Here is a 16,817-nt window from a genome sequence, read left to right as displayed (position 1 = left end):
GAACCATGAGAGACAATGGACTCTGAAAAACAAACTGAGGGTTCTAGAGGGGAGGGGGATGGGAAGATGGGTTAGCCTGGTGATGGATATTAAAGAGGGCACGTTCTGCATGGAGCACTGGGTGTTATGCACAAACAATGAATCATGGAACACTACATCTAAAACTAATCATGTAATGTATGGTGATTAACATAATAATAAAAAAAGATAAAAAAATTCTGTATACTTAGGTATAAAAAAAAAGGGTGCACATTCTGCATGGAGAACTGGGTGTTATACATAAACAATGAATCATGGAACACTACATCAAAAACTAATGATGTAATGTATGGTGATTAACATGACAATAAAAATAAAAAAAAATCACTTCTCAATAGCATCCTACTCTACAAGTTTTAGCCCAACACTTTGCACAGTATAGGTAGGCAATACAATTATGTGCTTCTAATATGTGAGAACAGACATCTGAGCCCAGGAAACCAGCCCTGGATAACCTCAATTTAAGGGAATGAGAGGTGGTGGATAGAAAGCATCCTTCCCAGGGAGGCACATGTGATTTAGAAAAGAAAAGAAAAAAAAAAATATATATATATATATATATATTCAAGAGCAGGTGGAAGACTCTGATGCAACATGCAAGGGGAACCTTGATAAAATATATGTACTACTGTATGCAGAGCTGGTAGAAAGCAAAAGCACTCTCCCAGGGCCAGAGAGCAAACAAAACAACAGCATGGGGAAGAAAAATAAAATGAAAACACTGAAGTGCAATAACAAAACCCAACAATATGTTGTTTGCAAGAAATAAGGAAACATAAATATTAAATGTAAAAGGACACAAACATAGAACAATATCAATCCAAAGTTAAGTGTGTCTAATTATCTTATTTTGAAACAACATAAATTTAAATATAAAATCCATTATTAAGGGCAAAAGCTCATGCCAACCATTTTAAGTTTCATGAGCCTAAAATATTCTAAAAAGATACAGCAGAAACCGATAGAACTATAAGAAACGGACAAAACCATCATCACAGTGAGAGATTTCAACATCTTTGAAACATTATCAGTAGGTTAAGCAAACAAAGAAACAAGGATAGTATAGAAGATTTATTATTATTAGATTTAGTATTAGCATGATTGACCTCACGTATATATTTATAACCCTATATCCTCCCCTAAGCAAAGGTCGGTATTTTTCAAATGACTATTTACATGGACACAGAGTAAGTCAAAAAATCTCAAAAGAATAGGTACATATGATGACCACACTGAAATTAAGTTGAAAATCAATAACAAAAGTAACCCTTAAAAAATATACAGTTGAGAATTTTAGACCATGTAAATATGTAACTTATGAGTAAATAATAAATTTTTTAAATACTTCCAACTTTAATCATAATAAAAATAGTTCAGATTGAACTTATGAAAACAAAGTCAAAACAGGATTTCAAAGGACATTTAGGGGTCTAAATGTCTATGTGGAAAGAAATGAAGGCTGAAAATGAATTATTTATAATGTTAGTATTTCAACAGAAATGCAAAGAAAGTGAAATGAGGGGAAAATAAGAGGAGAAATTAAAGAATATAAAACCAACCATACAATAACATTAATCAAGAGAGTAAATAATTGGTATTTTATAAAGACTAACAAGATAGACAAGTATCTGCTGAGATTGATAAGGAAAAAAGAAGAAGATCCAAATAAACAGTTTTAGGCATGAAAAGAAAGGACATGACTGCCTATACAGAAATCATAAAGATTAAAGTCATTTCCAGTTTCTTGCTAGATTTTTAGGCAATAATAATGAATTCTCTTGCTAGAGACAACCAAACAAGCCTGAAAGAAATAAAAATACAAATTACTAAATAGTATTCATGTTCTAACAAAATAGTAACAGATTTCTGGGCAAGAATTCAAAGATGATAAGCACTCAAAAAAGTGAGGTTTCAATTCCCAGACTATCCCAGGTCAGAAAAGGCAGCTAAAGAGTCTGAACACGTTGTTGCTAATGGCTTGAGGCCATGGGGCAAGGGTCAGAATCCTAGGGCTGTTTGGGGCTCCCTCCAAGGCTCTTCTCTGACTGGTGCGCTTCTTTTTCCTTAGAGTACAACCTAGAACTGCAGTTTTTACCCTGGGACTGTGTATCTCAGGAGGCATCCAAAAGTAAGACCTACCTGATGGACACCAGATGCTGAAGGAATCAGAAATCTTATAGCTACATAATAATCTACAGTATGGGTGTTCCATAGTTATTAGTGTTAGCCATTTAAAATGCCTTGCTTTAGGGCGCCTGGGTGGCTCAGTTGGTTAAGCGACTGCCTTCGGCTCAGGTCATGATCCTGGAGTCCCGGGATCGAGTCCCACATCGGGCTCCCTGCTCAGCGGGGAGTCTGCTTCTCCCTCTGACCCTCCCCCCTCTCATGTACTCGCTCTCTCTCATTTTCTCTCTCTCAAATAAATAAATAAAATCTTTAAAAATAAATAAATAAAATGCCTTGCTTTCACTGTTACAATGTACAACGTATTTCCTTCACTACGCCTGTGCACTAACATATAATTTTTCTAGTGTAGATACCTCAAAGTGGAATTGTTGGATTATAGAATTAACAGATTTAAAATTTAATAGATAGTCCTCACTTTATACTAATATAGGAAATCAGTTTAGGTACATTCTCATCTATAACTTGATGTTACTGAATATTAGAAATTTTAAAATATGATAGGATAAAAGTTTCATCTCATGGTTTGATTTGTACTTCCTTGATTACTAGAAAGTTTGAGAATATGCTATTTATTTTTATTGGTGTTATTCATTGTTTATTGTTTATGCTATTTTTGTGTAATTTCCTGTTTGAGCATATGCTATTTATCATTATTATTGTTTGTTCCCTATTTATGCTATATTTGTTTAATTTCCTGTGAATTGTCTGATCATATTAAAATATTCCTTCATGACTTTTATTTTACGAGTTTTCTGATCCAAAGTTTTGTTTTGTTTTTCCTATCCCAAGTTTGTAAACATAATTTTTCCATACAATTTTAAGTTTTGAGATTTTTAAAAGCGTTTAAGTTCATCTTTAGGTTTAGATGTGTACAGTAATTAGAATATTGAGTATTCTGAAATAGTAAAACTCCATTTTATTTTTCTAAAGGAACAGTCATTTGTGCTAACACCATTAATTCAATGATATGCTCTATCATTGATTTGAAAATGCTACATGTATCACATTTTGAATTCTCACACACATATGCATCGAACACACAAACACATGTTTGTCTATATTGTAGAGTCCATTCAGTTCCATTGGGTTAATTACTCTATTTCTGTCTAAAACCAAATTGTTTATAGTTCTGTAACATGAGTTTTAGGGTGTCCAAAAAATAACCTGGCATACAATGTCCTCAAGACCACTTTATATAAGGTAGAAATGCATATCTAACATATATATACACACACACAATATGTATTTTAATACCATATTGTCTTAGTTTAAAGCAAAAGTACATATGTGTTTATGTATTCCTCCTACATTTTTCTTCATCTACAAAACTGTCTTAAGCATTACTGGCCTTTTATATTTTTTAGAGTAACTTCAAAACTTTAAATACATACATGGACACTGGGGTTTTGACTGAAATCACATTCAATATATACATACTAATTTCGGAAAAATGGACATATTTTGCATTATTGAATTTTCCAATATATCAATATGGCCTGTTCCTTGATGATTTAAATCTTGACTTTTCTTAATGATGCTATGTAAGTTTCTGTGTCAAAGTCTTCTACATTATTTTGTTGTATTTTATCTTATATTTTTGGGCTCCAACTGTAAATTGTATCTTACATATTTTCATATTCTATTTATTTATGAAATATAAAATACAAGTGATTTTTTATACTACCTGTTAAACTAACTTATTTTTAATAAGGGATATATTATTTTTCTGATATAATCACATCTACTTGCAAATATGAATATTTTAATATACTTTAAGATCTCTATAATTTTGATCTGTCTTGACTTACTGCAGTAACTAGATGGCCAATCAATGTTGAAAAGTAGCAACTAGAGAATACCTCCAGAAGGTTGCTACCTTGAAGAGTTTTTCTAGATCCTCTTTATCTGAATAAGGAAATTCATTCCTAATTGTAGTTTGCTAATTTTTTTAAACCAAGAACTGATGTTGACTTTTATTTTTTAAAAATATTTTAAAGATTTTTATTTATTTGAGAAGAGAGAGAGAGAGGGAGCATGAGCACAAGCAGGGGGAGAGGCAGAGGGAGAGGGAGAAGCAAACTACCCACTGAGCTGGGAGCCCAACATGGGGCTTGGATCTCAAGACCTGGAGATCATGACCTGAGCTGAAGGCAGACGCTTAACCATCTGAGCCACCCAGGTGCCCCTCATGTTGAATTTTAAAAAATGCCCTTTCACCAGTTGAGATGATATGATTTTTCCTCTTTAATTTGTCAATCTTGGGAATTATGTTGAGTTTAGGATGTTGGATAAAATTCCATTTCTTAGATGAATCTGTTGATTATATAGTTCTTGTTTTAATTTGGTAATACTACATTTACAATATTTAAACCAAATTCAATATTGGGATTGGTCTATAACTTTTTTTTCATTACACTTTTATCATTTTTTATTTGTTACCATTTCATGTTCTTTTTTTTTTTTTTAAGATTTATTTATTTGAGAGAGAGCGAGAGAGGGAGAGAGAGAGCATGAGCAGGGGGAGAGGCAGATAGAGAGGGAGAGGAGAGGCAGACTTCCCTGCCGAGCAGGGAGCCTGATGCAGGGTTTGATCTCAGGACTCTGGGATTATGACCTGAGCCGAAGGCAGATGCTTAACCAACTGAGCCACCCAAGTGCCCCACCATTTTATGTTCTCTTGACTTTGTAAAGTTGCCACAATATTTTTTTCCTTAAGATTTTACTGATGAAAAAAAAATTTTACTAATGAAGGCTTCTACCTTGAAGCTCTTTTTATGGAAAGATTTTTTTATTGGAGACTGAATTTATTTAGTATCTATAACAATGTCCAGATTTTCTCTTACTTCTTTGTTTTAATAAGTTGCATTTTCTAGGAGTTTTACTATTTTAGTTTTTGAATTTATTGGCATAATTTGTTCATCATAACCACTTATAATTGTTTTAATTTCTCTATGATCTAGTGGATAGCCCTTTTTAATTCTCTTTTTTCAGTAACTTCTCATTTTTTATCTTAGTCATTCAAAGAATTATCAATTATGTCAGACTTTCTATAAACCAATTTTAATTTTGCTAATCCTTTTGAGTATATTTATATTTTATTCATTTCTGATTTTTCTATTACTTTATTACCTGTACAACTTATTTCAATCTGTTGCCCACCTCTACTTTCTTAAATAGATTTTTTGGATAATTTCAGCATTTATTTTTTCTTAATATATACATTTAAGGTTATAAATTTCCCCTATAACAAAAGTTTAGTTACACTAAAGATTAGCTTTAAATATCAAGTATATTATCATTTATTTAGAAATATTTTATTATTTTGATTTTATTTTTTCCTTGAATCATGAAGAGTTTAGATATATAATTTTGTTTTTGAATTTCCAGAGTTTTCTCAGTAATCTTTTTGTGGTTAAATTCTAGCTTAATTACAGTATGATTAGAAACATACTATAAGTGTTTTAATCCATTTGAAATTTGAGATTTGCTTTGTGATGCAGCATATGATCAATTAAAAACAAATGCTTTATGTGCACTTGAATAGAATGTATATTTTGCAGATGTTGGATGGTCTACATATTTGTAGCCTTATGTTGTTAAAGCTTCTATATTACTGCTTTATATTTTGTCTGTATGGTGAGCTGTACTAAAACTTATTATGAACTGATGTGTTTATAAATTTAGGGATTAATATTTGCTTTTTATGTTTTATGCTATATTTTTAGGCATATAAAAAGCTAGAATTTTCATATATTGGCAAAATGCAATTTTCATGCTTATGAAATGCTCCTCTAGCTCACGTAATGATTTTTTCCTTTAATCTTCTTCATCTGGTATTAATGTAGTTCAACCAGTGTCTTTGGTTAATGTTTGCAGAGTATAATTTTTCCATATTTTTTATTTTATTTCTCAGTTTTTTATTTTAGAGATTTTCCTTTCAAGAAACACATTACGGGTTTTGGGTTTTTATCCAGCCTGGCAATCTTTATCTTTTAATTGGAGCAGTCTCTTTCATTTACAGTTAATGTAATTACTGATATATGTAGGTTTCTTTTGAAAAACTAGTTATCCCCCTTTATGTCACTCTTTGAATGGCATGTCATTTCATATCCCTGGTTGCTCCAAGACTGTCCCTTTGTCTAGCTTTCAGTGGTTTAAATAGCATAAATAGAACTTCTAAAACCCTAATTGTGATTCATAGGTACTGCTTGATCTCTAGCTTGATTTTATTGTGTGTTAGTTTCTCTTGGTTTTCAGTCACACTATATTGTCTTCTCACATACATTATTAGTTTTGATTGGGCATAAACATAGCATATGAGTAACTGAAGAAATATTTTTGGTTCTGGGATGTTTCTTCATAGAAAACCATACATACATTTACAATACTGGCAAGCATTTGGCGACACTGGCTATCCTATATCAACTTCACTCAATTTAGGAACTAAAATGATTTAGAGGCTTTAGCACCTCTTGAGGGCTTGTCTATTTATGGGTCATTTTTATTCTTATCACATAGCCTTTTGGTATCCCAATCCAGGTCTCCGCAGACCCTTGACACAAATTTTTGTGTCCCTATTCTATGTTGGCTGAGTTGTATCTGTCTCTGTGTTTTTTTCATGTGACCTCTATGCATATGGTCTTGGGAAATGACCCTAGCAGCTGAGCCTCCAAACCTATTCTGCCTGAGATAGTATGTACTACCCAATATAATTAATGTATTAATTTGCTACTTACGTTTGCCAGAGTTGCCTTCTGTGGCTGTAACTACAAAACCTGACTGAAATCAATAAATTTCATTATCTGTCAAGGAGAGTCTTTATTTGCTACCACTTATTTTTCTAAATTATTCTGTGAAATTCTCACTTATATTCTCTCCTGTGGACTTTAAAGTCATTTTAGTTAAGTTACAATTTAGAATTCTGACTGAAATTGTCAATTTGTGTAAGACGGGCATTTGTAACATTAGCTCTTCTAAGAATGATACTTCTTTCTAATCTTTCAGCCCCCCACTTTTTTTTACTCTTCAATAAAGTTTGGTGATTATCTTCTTATTAAATCCTATACTTTTATGTTATTTTGATTTTGATATTTATTTATTTTGATTAAATCCTACACTTTTTTATTCTTCAATAAAGTTTGGTGATTATCTTATTAAATCCTACACTTTTATTTATTTTGATTATTTAGTTTTAATGTTATTAATCTAAGATCTCCTTTTTCCTTCCATTTCCATTTCCAAGCGTTTATTGTTATTACAGAAAGTCTATAGACTCTTACATATCTATTATGTATATGTAGGTGATTTATCTAAGTCTCTTACTAATTCTAACAGGTGACTCCTTGTTAGTTTTTAATTATGTATTTTGAGTTTTCCATGTCTGCAATCATTCATAGGCTTCTAACTCATTACTGATTTGAACAGACACAGTCAAGTATTTGAAATTTTATATGGTATTTCAGATATGTTTGAAAGAAAAAAATCCCTTGGTAGGTGTCTCTTCCTATTTTACTTGAAAAACGTATCAATAATGACAGCTAAGTTTTAAAATATCTAAGTATTCTGAAATTGTATGTTAATTTTTTATTGTAATAATAAATTATAATACATTAACAAACACAACAAACTGTTTCTTAGTGTTGAAACATCTTTCATTTCTAGAATACCTCACCTAGTCATGGCATATTGGTATATTTATTGAATTTGATTTGTTCAAATTTTATTTAGAAGTTTCATCTTTATGTCTACCAATAAAATGAAACATTTTTGTGTAACTTTAACATAGCTACAATTTAGGTATATGATGGATTTTAAAACAAGTTGGGAAACTATTATTTGTGTTTAAAACACATAGATATATTTGTTAAAATAGAAATCAGCTGAAAAACTCTGTCGTATCTTATTATCTTTATTGGATTTTTCTTACTCTTCCCAATTTCTACGATAGATAGTTTGTCTGATTTTTTCACTCTTCTTGGGTCAATTTTGCATGTAATATTCTTTGCTGTTATTTTAACACTTCCTGTATCTGATTATATGTCAATTTATATTCCATTTCCTGTTTATTTTGGTTTGTTTTTTTTAAATCAGGTTTGTCAAGTGTTTTTCTATTGTTTTCAAAGACCTAAATTTGATTTTATTATTCTACTACTTTATGTTCTTTTATTTCATCTGAATAATACTTTATTCATTTTTTCCTTTCTTTTATCTTTATATAACATTGTTTTCATGTTATAAATTTAAACTATTGTCAGTTTTTCTTTTTTTTATAATAAAATAATGTCTGTCTCTAACATTCCTCTTAACACAGCTTTACTTCTATACTGTATATTCTGATATGGCTTAGGTTTTTAGTTAATTTTTGAAGGATTTATAGTTTCATTTTTATCTTCAGTTTGATTCAAGAATTATTCACGAGGCAAAGCTGATGGTGTCTTCTGAGACCCCTGCTAAAGCTACAAGGATTAATATTACTTCTGGTAACCCAATACGGAAGGGTTGCCAAGTTGAAATCTTCCCTCCAGTTTTGGCTCCTCAGGCTCAGGCTTTCCAGGTGCAAAGAGAAAGGGGAGAGGGCTGGGGAGAGGGGCTGGCAATGTGGCCTTCCTCCGAACATACTGATGCCAGATGTCTCAGGCAGCTTCACTGTCCTTGGACAGGCTTCCCAGACAACAAAAAGCTTTCTGTGCTCTCTCCTCTGGATAACGCAAGGCCTCTGAAGCACTCTGTTTTATTTCTGAATCTGTTAGGCTTGTTTTATTAGTCACATTGTTTTAGCACGGAGCTGGGAGGGGAGAAGTTTTGTGAAATGCATTCAGCACGCTGTCCTCAGTAATATATGTTATTTTTTTCCTGAATATTTTTGGAAACCCTACTAATTATCACCTCTTCCACTACTGTTGTCTTAACCGAAAGCCTTATTAGCTCTGTCTTGGACTGCTGAAATTATTTCTCAGCTGGAGTACCTCCTGCTTCTATCACCCTAAAACCAATCTGTCCCTCATACTTTTAAAACACATATGTGGGGGCGCCTGGGTGGCTCAGTCGTTAAGCGTCTGCCTTTGGCTCAGGTCATGGTCCCAGGGTCCTGGGATCGAGCCCTACATCGGGCTCCCTGCTCAGCGGGAAGCCTGCTTCTCCCTCTCCCATTCCCCCTGCTTGTGTTCCCTTTCTCGCTGTGTCTCTCTCTCTCTGTCAAATAAATAAAATCTTTAAAAAAAAAAAAAAAAACACATATGTGAACTTTCTTGCCACAGCTATCAGTAGTTTGTGCTGCTTACAAGAGCATCATGAAGTCCAAATTCCTCAGGATGGCACACACACCCCTTTAAAGCCTGGGCAGCCTATCATAACAATAACATCTGAGACTCCTTGGCTTCACTTTCTCCTCCCCCTGAATCCATTTTCACCTCTTTCCTTCACTTGTATCCCTTTGCACAGCCCAAAAGGTAAAACCTCCAAATTAGTTGTTTTACCCGGGTCACTATTTAAGATTTTACTTATTCATTTACTTTAATACCAGGATCAGTTATGGCAATTGGACATTTTTGATAATATTTTTTTAATTGGTCTGGATGATATTTCATGTCAAAGACCATGTCTAATATTTATACCAAAAAGATTACGGAAGTTTAGATAAGTTAATCACAAATATTCATTGTATTATATTACACAGAAAATTTCTGAAAATTTTCAAATTCTAGTTTTCTAGAATTTGTATTTATGACTTCTTCAGGGTGGCAAAAATTTAGGGGTATAATACACACCATAAATTATAGGCTAGAGTATAAAATAAAGAACTGGGATTGTTCTGTATCTATGAATGAAATCTTTTTTAACTAAAATCACTCTGTAAAAAGCCTACCATCAAGAAAAATCAGAAGTGATCATCAGCCATTTAATGATGCAACTAAGCACAAAAGTAAACTTGTGGCTGTCACAAAAATCTAGCAAGTAGGCCTCGTAAAAAGCTTGACTGGCTACTAGCCAAGAAATTAGGCACTTATTTCCATATGGCTCCTGTTGGAAAAAAGATAAACGTGAGAGCCCAGCATCTGTGCCTTGGAGTTGCCAAGAACATCCACTGAGTGACCATTCTCTTGGCTTAAATAATAAAACATACTGAAAGGGCGTACGGAAGTAGACCAACTCCTGCATTGCCAGCAGGAGAAGAGGTGTGGGCCAAGCTGGTATCACAGACAACATAACAGCCAATTAGTTGGGTAATTGTATTTTGCCAATAAGAAGGCAACATTGTATTTGGAATACTGCAAATTCCATGCATGTCTACAGCATACTGCAATTTGAGGTAAAGGTGAAAACATCGATTTTCTGTTATTAGTACTGTTAAGAAATAACTGGTGATTTTAGGAGACGAGTTAAACATAATGGAATAGCTAGAACAAACCACTATGATGAGCTTTTGTACAAGAGGACCAAATACGATGGCAAAGAACTGTCACTGATCAATGGGACTTCAGGATATAAGGGAACGACTGATCCTGTGACTTTGTGTAAGCAAAATCTATTGCCTTTATGTGTATGGAGGAGGGAGGGTGATTTTTTATATGGAAGAATAATTACTTCTTGTGAAATACGTACCCAGGATAAGGTAACCTACAGAACAGAAGGCGACAGTTTTATTTTCAAGTAGCATTATCTTCATTTACCTTGTTTTACTCAGGAATCATTAAGGCAAAAGCAGAGGGTGGAGTTAGAGGAGGATGCGATGACAAGAAGTATCCTATCTCGGACTCACACCAAAAGAACAATCTAAATTTTGAGCAGATTTGCATTTATCTATCATTATAACTGAATTATTAGAGTAGAAATGAAATTGAGGAGTGATTTAGAGAAAGTTTTGCATATAATCTAGTAAGAAACATTTGTGAAATCAGGCACATTGAAAGAATCTTAAACTATTTTTCAGTTGCTGTTGGTGGTAGGTTACTCAATGTGTAGCTTGTTAACTGACTCTTCCTTCAGGCTACAGTTTCCAAAGTGTGGTCCACAGAATACTGGCTCAAAGGAAGTTAACATACTCCATGAGTAAAGGGTTTTTTGCCCACAGAAGTTTTTAAATTTTTAAGACAAAGTTAAATAGAATTATTAGTGTAATACTTTGCAGAATCTTTAATATGGAAAATTTCTAAGGAGATTGAAGAGGTAGATTTTCCCAAATTTACTTAACCAGTGATTTTGTCAGTGAACCTCTTATAGGAGTAATCTTCCATGAAACAAATTTTAGAAAACACAGTATTGGCACATGCTTATGGGTTCATATTGCTGAACTGTTTTCAGAAATTTCATACAATATTTTCAATTGTTTTGTGAGAGTTTTTCTGTTTCTCAAGGAAAAACATGACTTGCAAAATGTGTATCTAGAAAGTTAATTTTGTAGGCTAATGGAAGAAGTTTAAGTAGATATATATTAAGTATAATTGATATACCATGTGAGTTATATGAGTTTCAGGTACACGACCTAATGATTTGACAATTCTATACAACATGCAGTGCTCACCATGATAAGTGTAGTAACCATTTTTCACCAGACATTTTTACAGTATTATGGACTATATTCCTAGTGCTGTACTTTTCACCTCTGTAACATTTATTTTATAACTATCCCTTTGCTCCATCTGTAGCCTGCGACTTCCAGGTTGCATAAAATTTCAAAAGAGAAACAGTGTTTCCCATTGGCAAGATCAATTTTAGAATTAACATGAAAGCTTACATGAAGTCATTTAACAAAGTTCAAAATATCTAATTTCAACATCTGACTTCTCATCAGACACAATGGAACCCAGAAAGCAGCTGCATAACCTATTTAAAGGGCTCAATGAAAACACCTGTCAGGCAAGAATCCTGTATCCATCAAAGCTATTTTTCAAAAACAAATACAAAATAAAGACATTCCCAAGTAAACAAAAACTTAGAATTTGTTGCTAGCAGATACCCCTTACAAGAAATACTAAAGTTTTAGGGGAGCCTGGGTGGCTCTGTCGGTTAAACGTCCGCCCTCGGAGCAAGTCATGACCTCAGGGTCCTGGAATCGAGCCCCGAGTTGGGCTCCCTGCTCTCCTGAGAGTCTCCTCCTCCCTCTCCCTCTTCCCCTTCCAACCGCTCGTGTGCCCATTCGCCCTCTCTCAAATAGGTAAAATCTTAAAAAAAGAAAAAAATGCTAAAGTTTTTAGGCTGAAAGATAGTAATTCTAATTAAAGTGGAAAAAATCAGAGATCACAGGTAAAGGTAATTAGGTAATTATAAAATGAAGTATTAATGCATATTTCTTCTCCTTTCTTCTCTTACCTGATTTAGAGAAGCAATTATTTAATAACAAAAATAGATAAGCACAGGGTTTTCTTTTGTTTTTAATATCCCTCCTTCCTATGGCACGTTACGCTTCCAGAGCCACCTACCTTCTCAACTATCTCTTCTTCCTGTTCTATATGTAACTGCTTCTCATGTGGATAATTTGGTTGAATGGATACAATGAGTCAACTTTGTCACATTTCGAAAATCAAACCAAGAAACTTCTCGATTCCATACTCGTATTAGCTACCACTTTCTCCTTTCCATTCTCAACAGTAGTTAGGACAAGTTTTGTCTCTTCTTGCTTCCTGCACGTACTCACCTCTTAATGCACTTCGGTCAGCTTGGCTCTCAACACCTCCAAAAGAGCTCTTTTCGAAGTTGTGAAGGACGGGCCGGGAAAGGGCGGACTAAGCATCCGTCCGCCTCAGAGAAACAGGAAAGCAGGTCTGCCGCTGCGCCGCTCAGACAACACGGCCCAGAGGAAGCCTAATCTCGCGAGATCTCAGGAGACGTCCGTGGCACCTGGAGAACTGGGATGAGAAGCACGTGGTGCCCGTGTAGGGGCAGAGTTTGGCTCAAACTACCTATCACGCAATCACCAGTGCTCGTGGACTCCTCGACCACCCCGCAGTCAGTCACTGAGTCACAGTTTGGGGCTCCTGGCCTCGGGGGCCTGGCCAGGTATCGGAGGACGCACACTAGCAAATGCTGTGCACAGCAGGGGCCGCCTGAGGCCAGACTGGGGAGGGAACTGCACATGGCTGGCAGCGAAACCGTAGCCTTCCAGAACCCCGGGGGCCCCAATACAGTGTCTGCCAAAGTCCAAGGCCTGCAGCATCCAGAATGCACAGTTGCAATCTGAAACAAGGCCCGAAGAAGAGCTAAACCAGAGCCTGCCTGCTGACATCGGGTCTGTCTGCTTAGGTCGCCTTCCATTGTCCGTCCGCAGCCATCCTCCGCGTTCTCCTCTTCCTGCAGACCTGAGTACCGTGCCCTCCAAAGACCATTTGCTTCTGTGTCCACACCAACCCAAGACCGTGTCACCCCCTGCCTAGGGCTTACATTAGTTAACAGAGCAGAGCACCACAGTTCGGCCATGGCCTGGGAACACACAGATCTAGGGCCCGCAGGGGGACTCCATCCTGGATGCCCTGGAGAAAGGCTCACTGAATCTTAGTGCCTGCAGTGCACCAGGCACCCACAGTTCACTGGCATGCACCAGCCTTCCAAACCATGGCAAAGCCGATGTTCTCACTATATCTGGGCGAGATGGCCTTTGCCCAAGTTGAGCTCGAGGTTAAAAAAAAAAAAGCTCTAGCTCCAGGAACCCAAGGTATACCAGAGTACACAGGATAGGCTGGTCCTAAGGCACCTTGGACTCTGAGTCATGGACACTGCTCTCCAGAAAAAGTTAGATGTTTAGCCAAATAGTGCATTTTGCTACAGTACAAGAATAAAAAAACATACATGCCCACACTCACACACAAAACATAAACAAACAACCCCCCCCAAAAAACCCAAGCACTCATGCCCATCCTCATAGCCAGTTGTTCCTAGGCAGCTGCTAGATTAAAAAAGAAGTAATCTAAAGCCTGTTTTTCCCTCCTCATTTAACTTGACTCTTCAGCAGAATGTAACAAGTTGAACACTCCTGTGTCTTTAAATAGTATTTTCCATAATTTAAAAATTTGACACAATATTCTCCTGCTTTATTTTCTCCAACTACTGTGGTCACTCCTTCCCAGTGTCCATTGGACCATTTTATTCAGGTTTTCAGGCATCAGTTTCCTCAACACACAGCCCTAGGTCATTCTTTTCTCCCTCCCTGTGTCGTCTTAACCTGAGTTGTCATGATTTCAATATGTTGAGGACACATTTATAAAACCTAAGGTATCACTTGAGTTGGAGGATCATATATCCTGAGTGCCCTCTCCACTTAGATGTTTTGTCAAGTATTATGTTTTTGCCTCTCACCTCAGCTCTAAGCTCATCCTTTTGTGCTCTCCTTCTTTGTGATTCTCTGGGGCTCAGAAACCACATTTTTTTGGCCAACTGGATTCCTCATAGCCTCTGCAAATAGGAGGGTAGGGGCCGACTGAAGGCTGGGAGAAGAGTCTCAATCCTTTTTTCTATCTTTGTGTGCATGTTTGCTTCTGATGGACTGACTTCTTGCATGAGGTTATTGTAAGTATTGTTGCTTCTTCCACCAGCAGAGGTTCTTTCCTGCAGCAGCAACGGAAACCCTTTGCATGATTCCCAACACTTGGAGGAAGAGCTTCAACTCAGAGACACCAGAAGAGCTGCCGGTGCCCAGTTCTTGGAAGTGTGTGTCCTGGGTCTGTGCGAGCCCAGTCTTTGAGTTCAGACACACTCCAGGCCAGCTGAGGTGCCTCTTTCTCAGAGATGACTTTCTGGTTTTCGGAGACCCTCCCCTAAGATCCTAGGTTTTTCCTGGTGTTCCTTGTCTTCCCTCAGCTGGAAGGATGGCACCTGTTCCTGCAGTTTACACCTCTGGGATATCTTAATTTTTTTTTCTTTACCTTTTCATTTGTTAATAATTTTATACTTAGTTTAACATTCTTTGTTAATTCTCCTTGTTGAAACTACAAGTATGTTTCTGTCTCCTCAGTGGACTTTAACTGATACAGATGCTTAAAGTCCTTCAAACTTCATGCTTCTAACTCATGATCTGTCCTCAAAAGCCTGACCCTCTTTCAACACACTTAGGGATTGGCATCCCCACTCACTCAGTTGTGCAAGCGTGGATTTAGAATTTACCCTTGACCTTCTCCCCCTCCCTGATGTCATCCCTCACACAACCCATCAGATCCTCTCAGTGTGACCTTTTCTGTCTTTTGACTCCATCCCTTTTTCCCATGTCCACAGCCACCACCATATCTAAAGGTGTCATTATTTCTTGCTAGAGTAAAACAAAAGTTTGCTTTTTTTTTTTTTGAAGCCCAGATCTGACTCCAGCTGCCCCATGCCTTCTCTTTGCTCTAAGAGTGGAACAACATCATCATAGTGGTTACAGGCTCTGCATGGCTCTGCTCCTCCCGTATCATGCTCCCTTTCTTCCCATGGTTTTGTGCCCAGCTATGCTGGGCTGCTTTCGGAACTCTCTCACATTCACTATGCTCCCTCCTAGGCTCTTTACTCTTGTTCCACCTCTATCTGGAATGTTCTCCCTGAGATATTTCTTTTGCTACTTGACAGTCACTCATACATCAGAGCTCAGTTTGAGGTTTTTTTTTTTTTTTTTTTTTTTTTTCCCCTTGGGCAAGCCTTGCTTGATCTCTGGTCTAGCTTGGTTTCTTTTGTTCTTTCACCTCAAAGCATCAGATTCCCTTCCATCACAACACATATCTCACCTACTGCATATCATCTCTGATTCCTGGATCCATATTAACTCACACAGCAGATCGTAAGCTCCATGAAAACCGAGTCTTGCTAATCATTGTCTTCCCAGCACCTAGCAACATGGCTGCAAAGTGACAGGTTCACATCAGATATTTGTTAAATCAAACAGTACATGAATTTATGAATAATATAATGTGAAAGAAGTAGTACCTTATGGATGGAGATCTGTATATTTGAAGCGAGGAAACGATACTGATGCTCCCTATCATATGGGAAGTGGCCTTTATTTTAATTGATGCATTTTTAATCTGAAAAGTAATTTTTCTCTGAGATTATAATATGTAATATTTTCAATAGTTTATTTTCACTTAGTTCAATTAAATAATTAAATTAATGTTACTAATATACAATTACTTTTAGTAGTGAAATTATAATAGATGGCCAATCCTCTAGGGATGTCAAGAGGATAAATGTGGATATAAAAGCCTGATACTTCTAAGTCCAGCCAATAACAAATATATTGCAATAACTACACTTATAGACGAACATCTTGTCTACATCTTTACGTGTTATATACAGATGGGGAAATTGAGATCAAATGTACCAAAACTCTCAAAATCCCATCATGGTTATGAAACCGGATCTGTGTGTCTGTCTACTGGGGAAAGGATGTCTGTTAGAAAAAGAAAGCAGAATGTATCTAGGAAGGAAGATGCAATTTTAAATATATTTGAGGTGTTTTTCATTTTAAGCAAGAATTTGAGTACAAATTATATTTAATCATAAGGTTTTTTAAAATTTTCATTATCCAAACTGTCATGCAGTTTATATACACAAACATACATTTGCATAATGGGTGTTGTCCTGTTGGCCAGTATCTTGAAGTTTGAGTTCAAATCTAGTGAATAATTTATATT

Source organism: Leptonychotes weddellii, chromosome 5 (genome assembly GCF_054177405.1).
Source record: "Leptonychotes weddellii isolate Sample4059 chromosome 5, ASM5417740v2, whole genome shotgun sequence".
NCBI classification, from domain to species: Eukaryota; Metazoa; Chordata; class Mammalia; order Carnivora; family Phocidae; genus Leptonychotes; species Leptonychotes weddellii.
Note: the sequence above shows the minus strand (reverse complement) of the source record.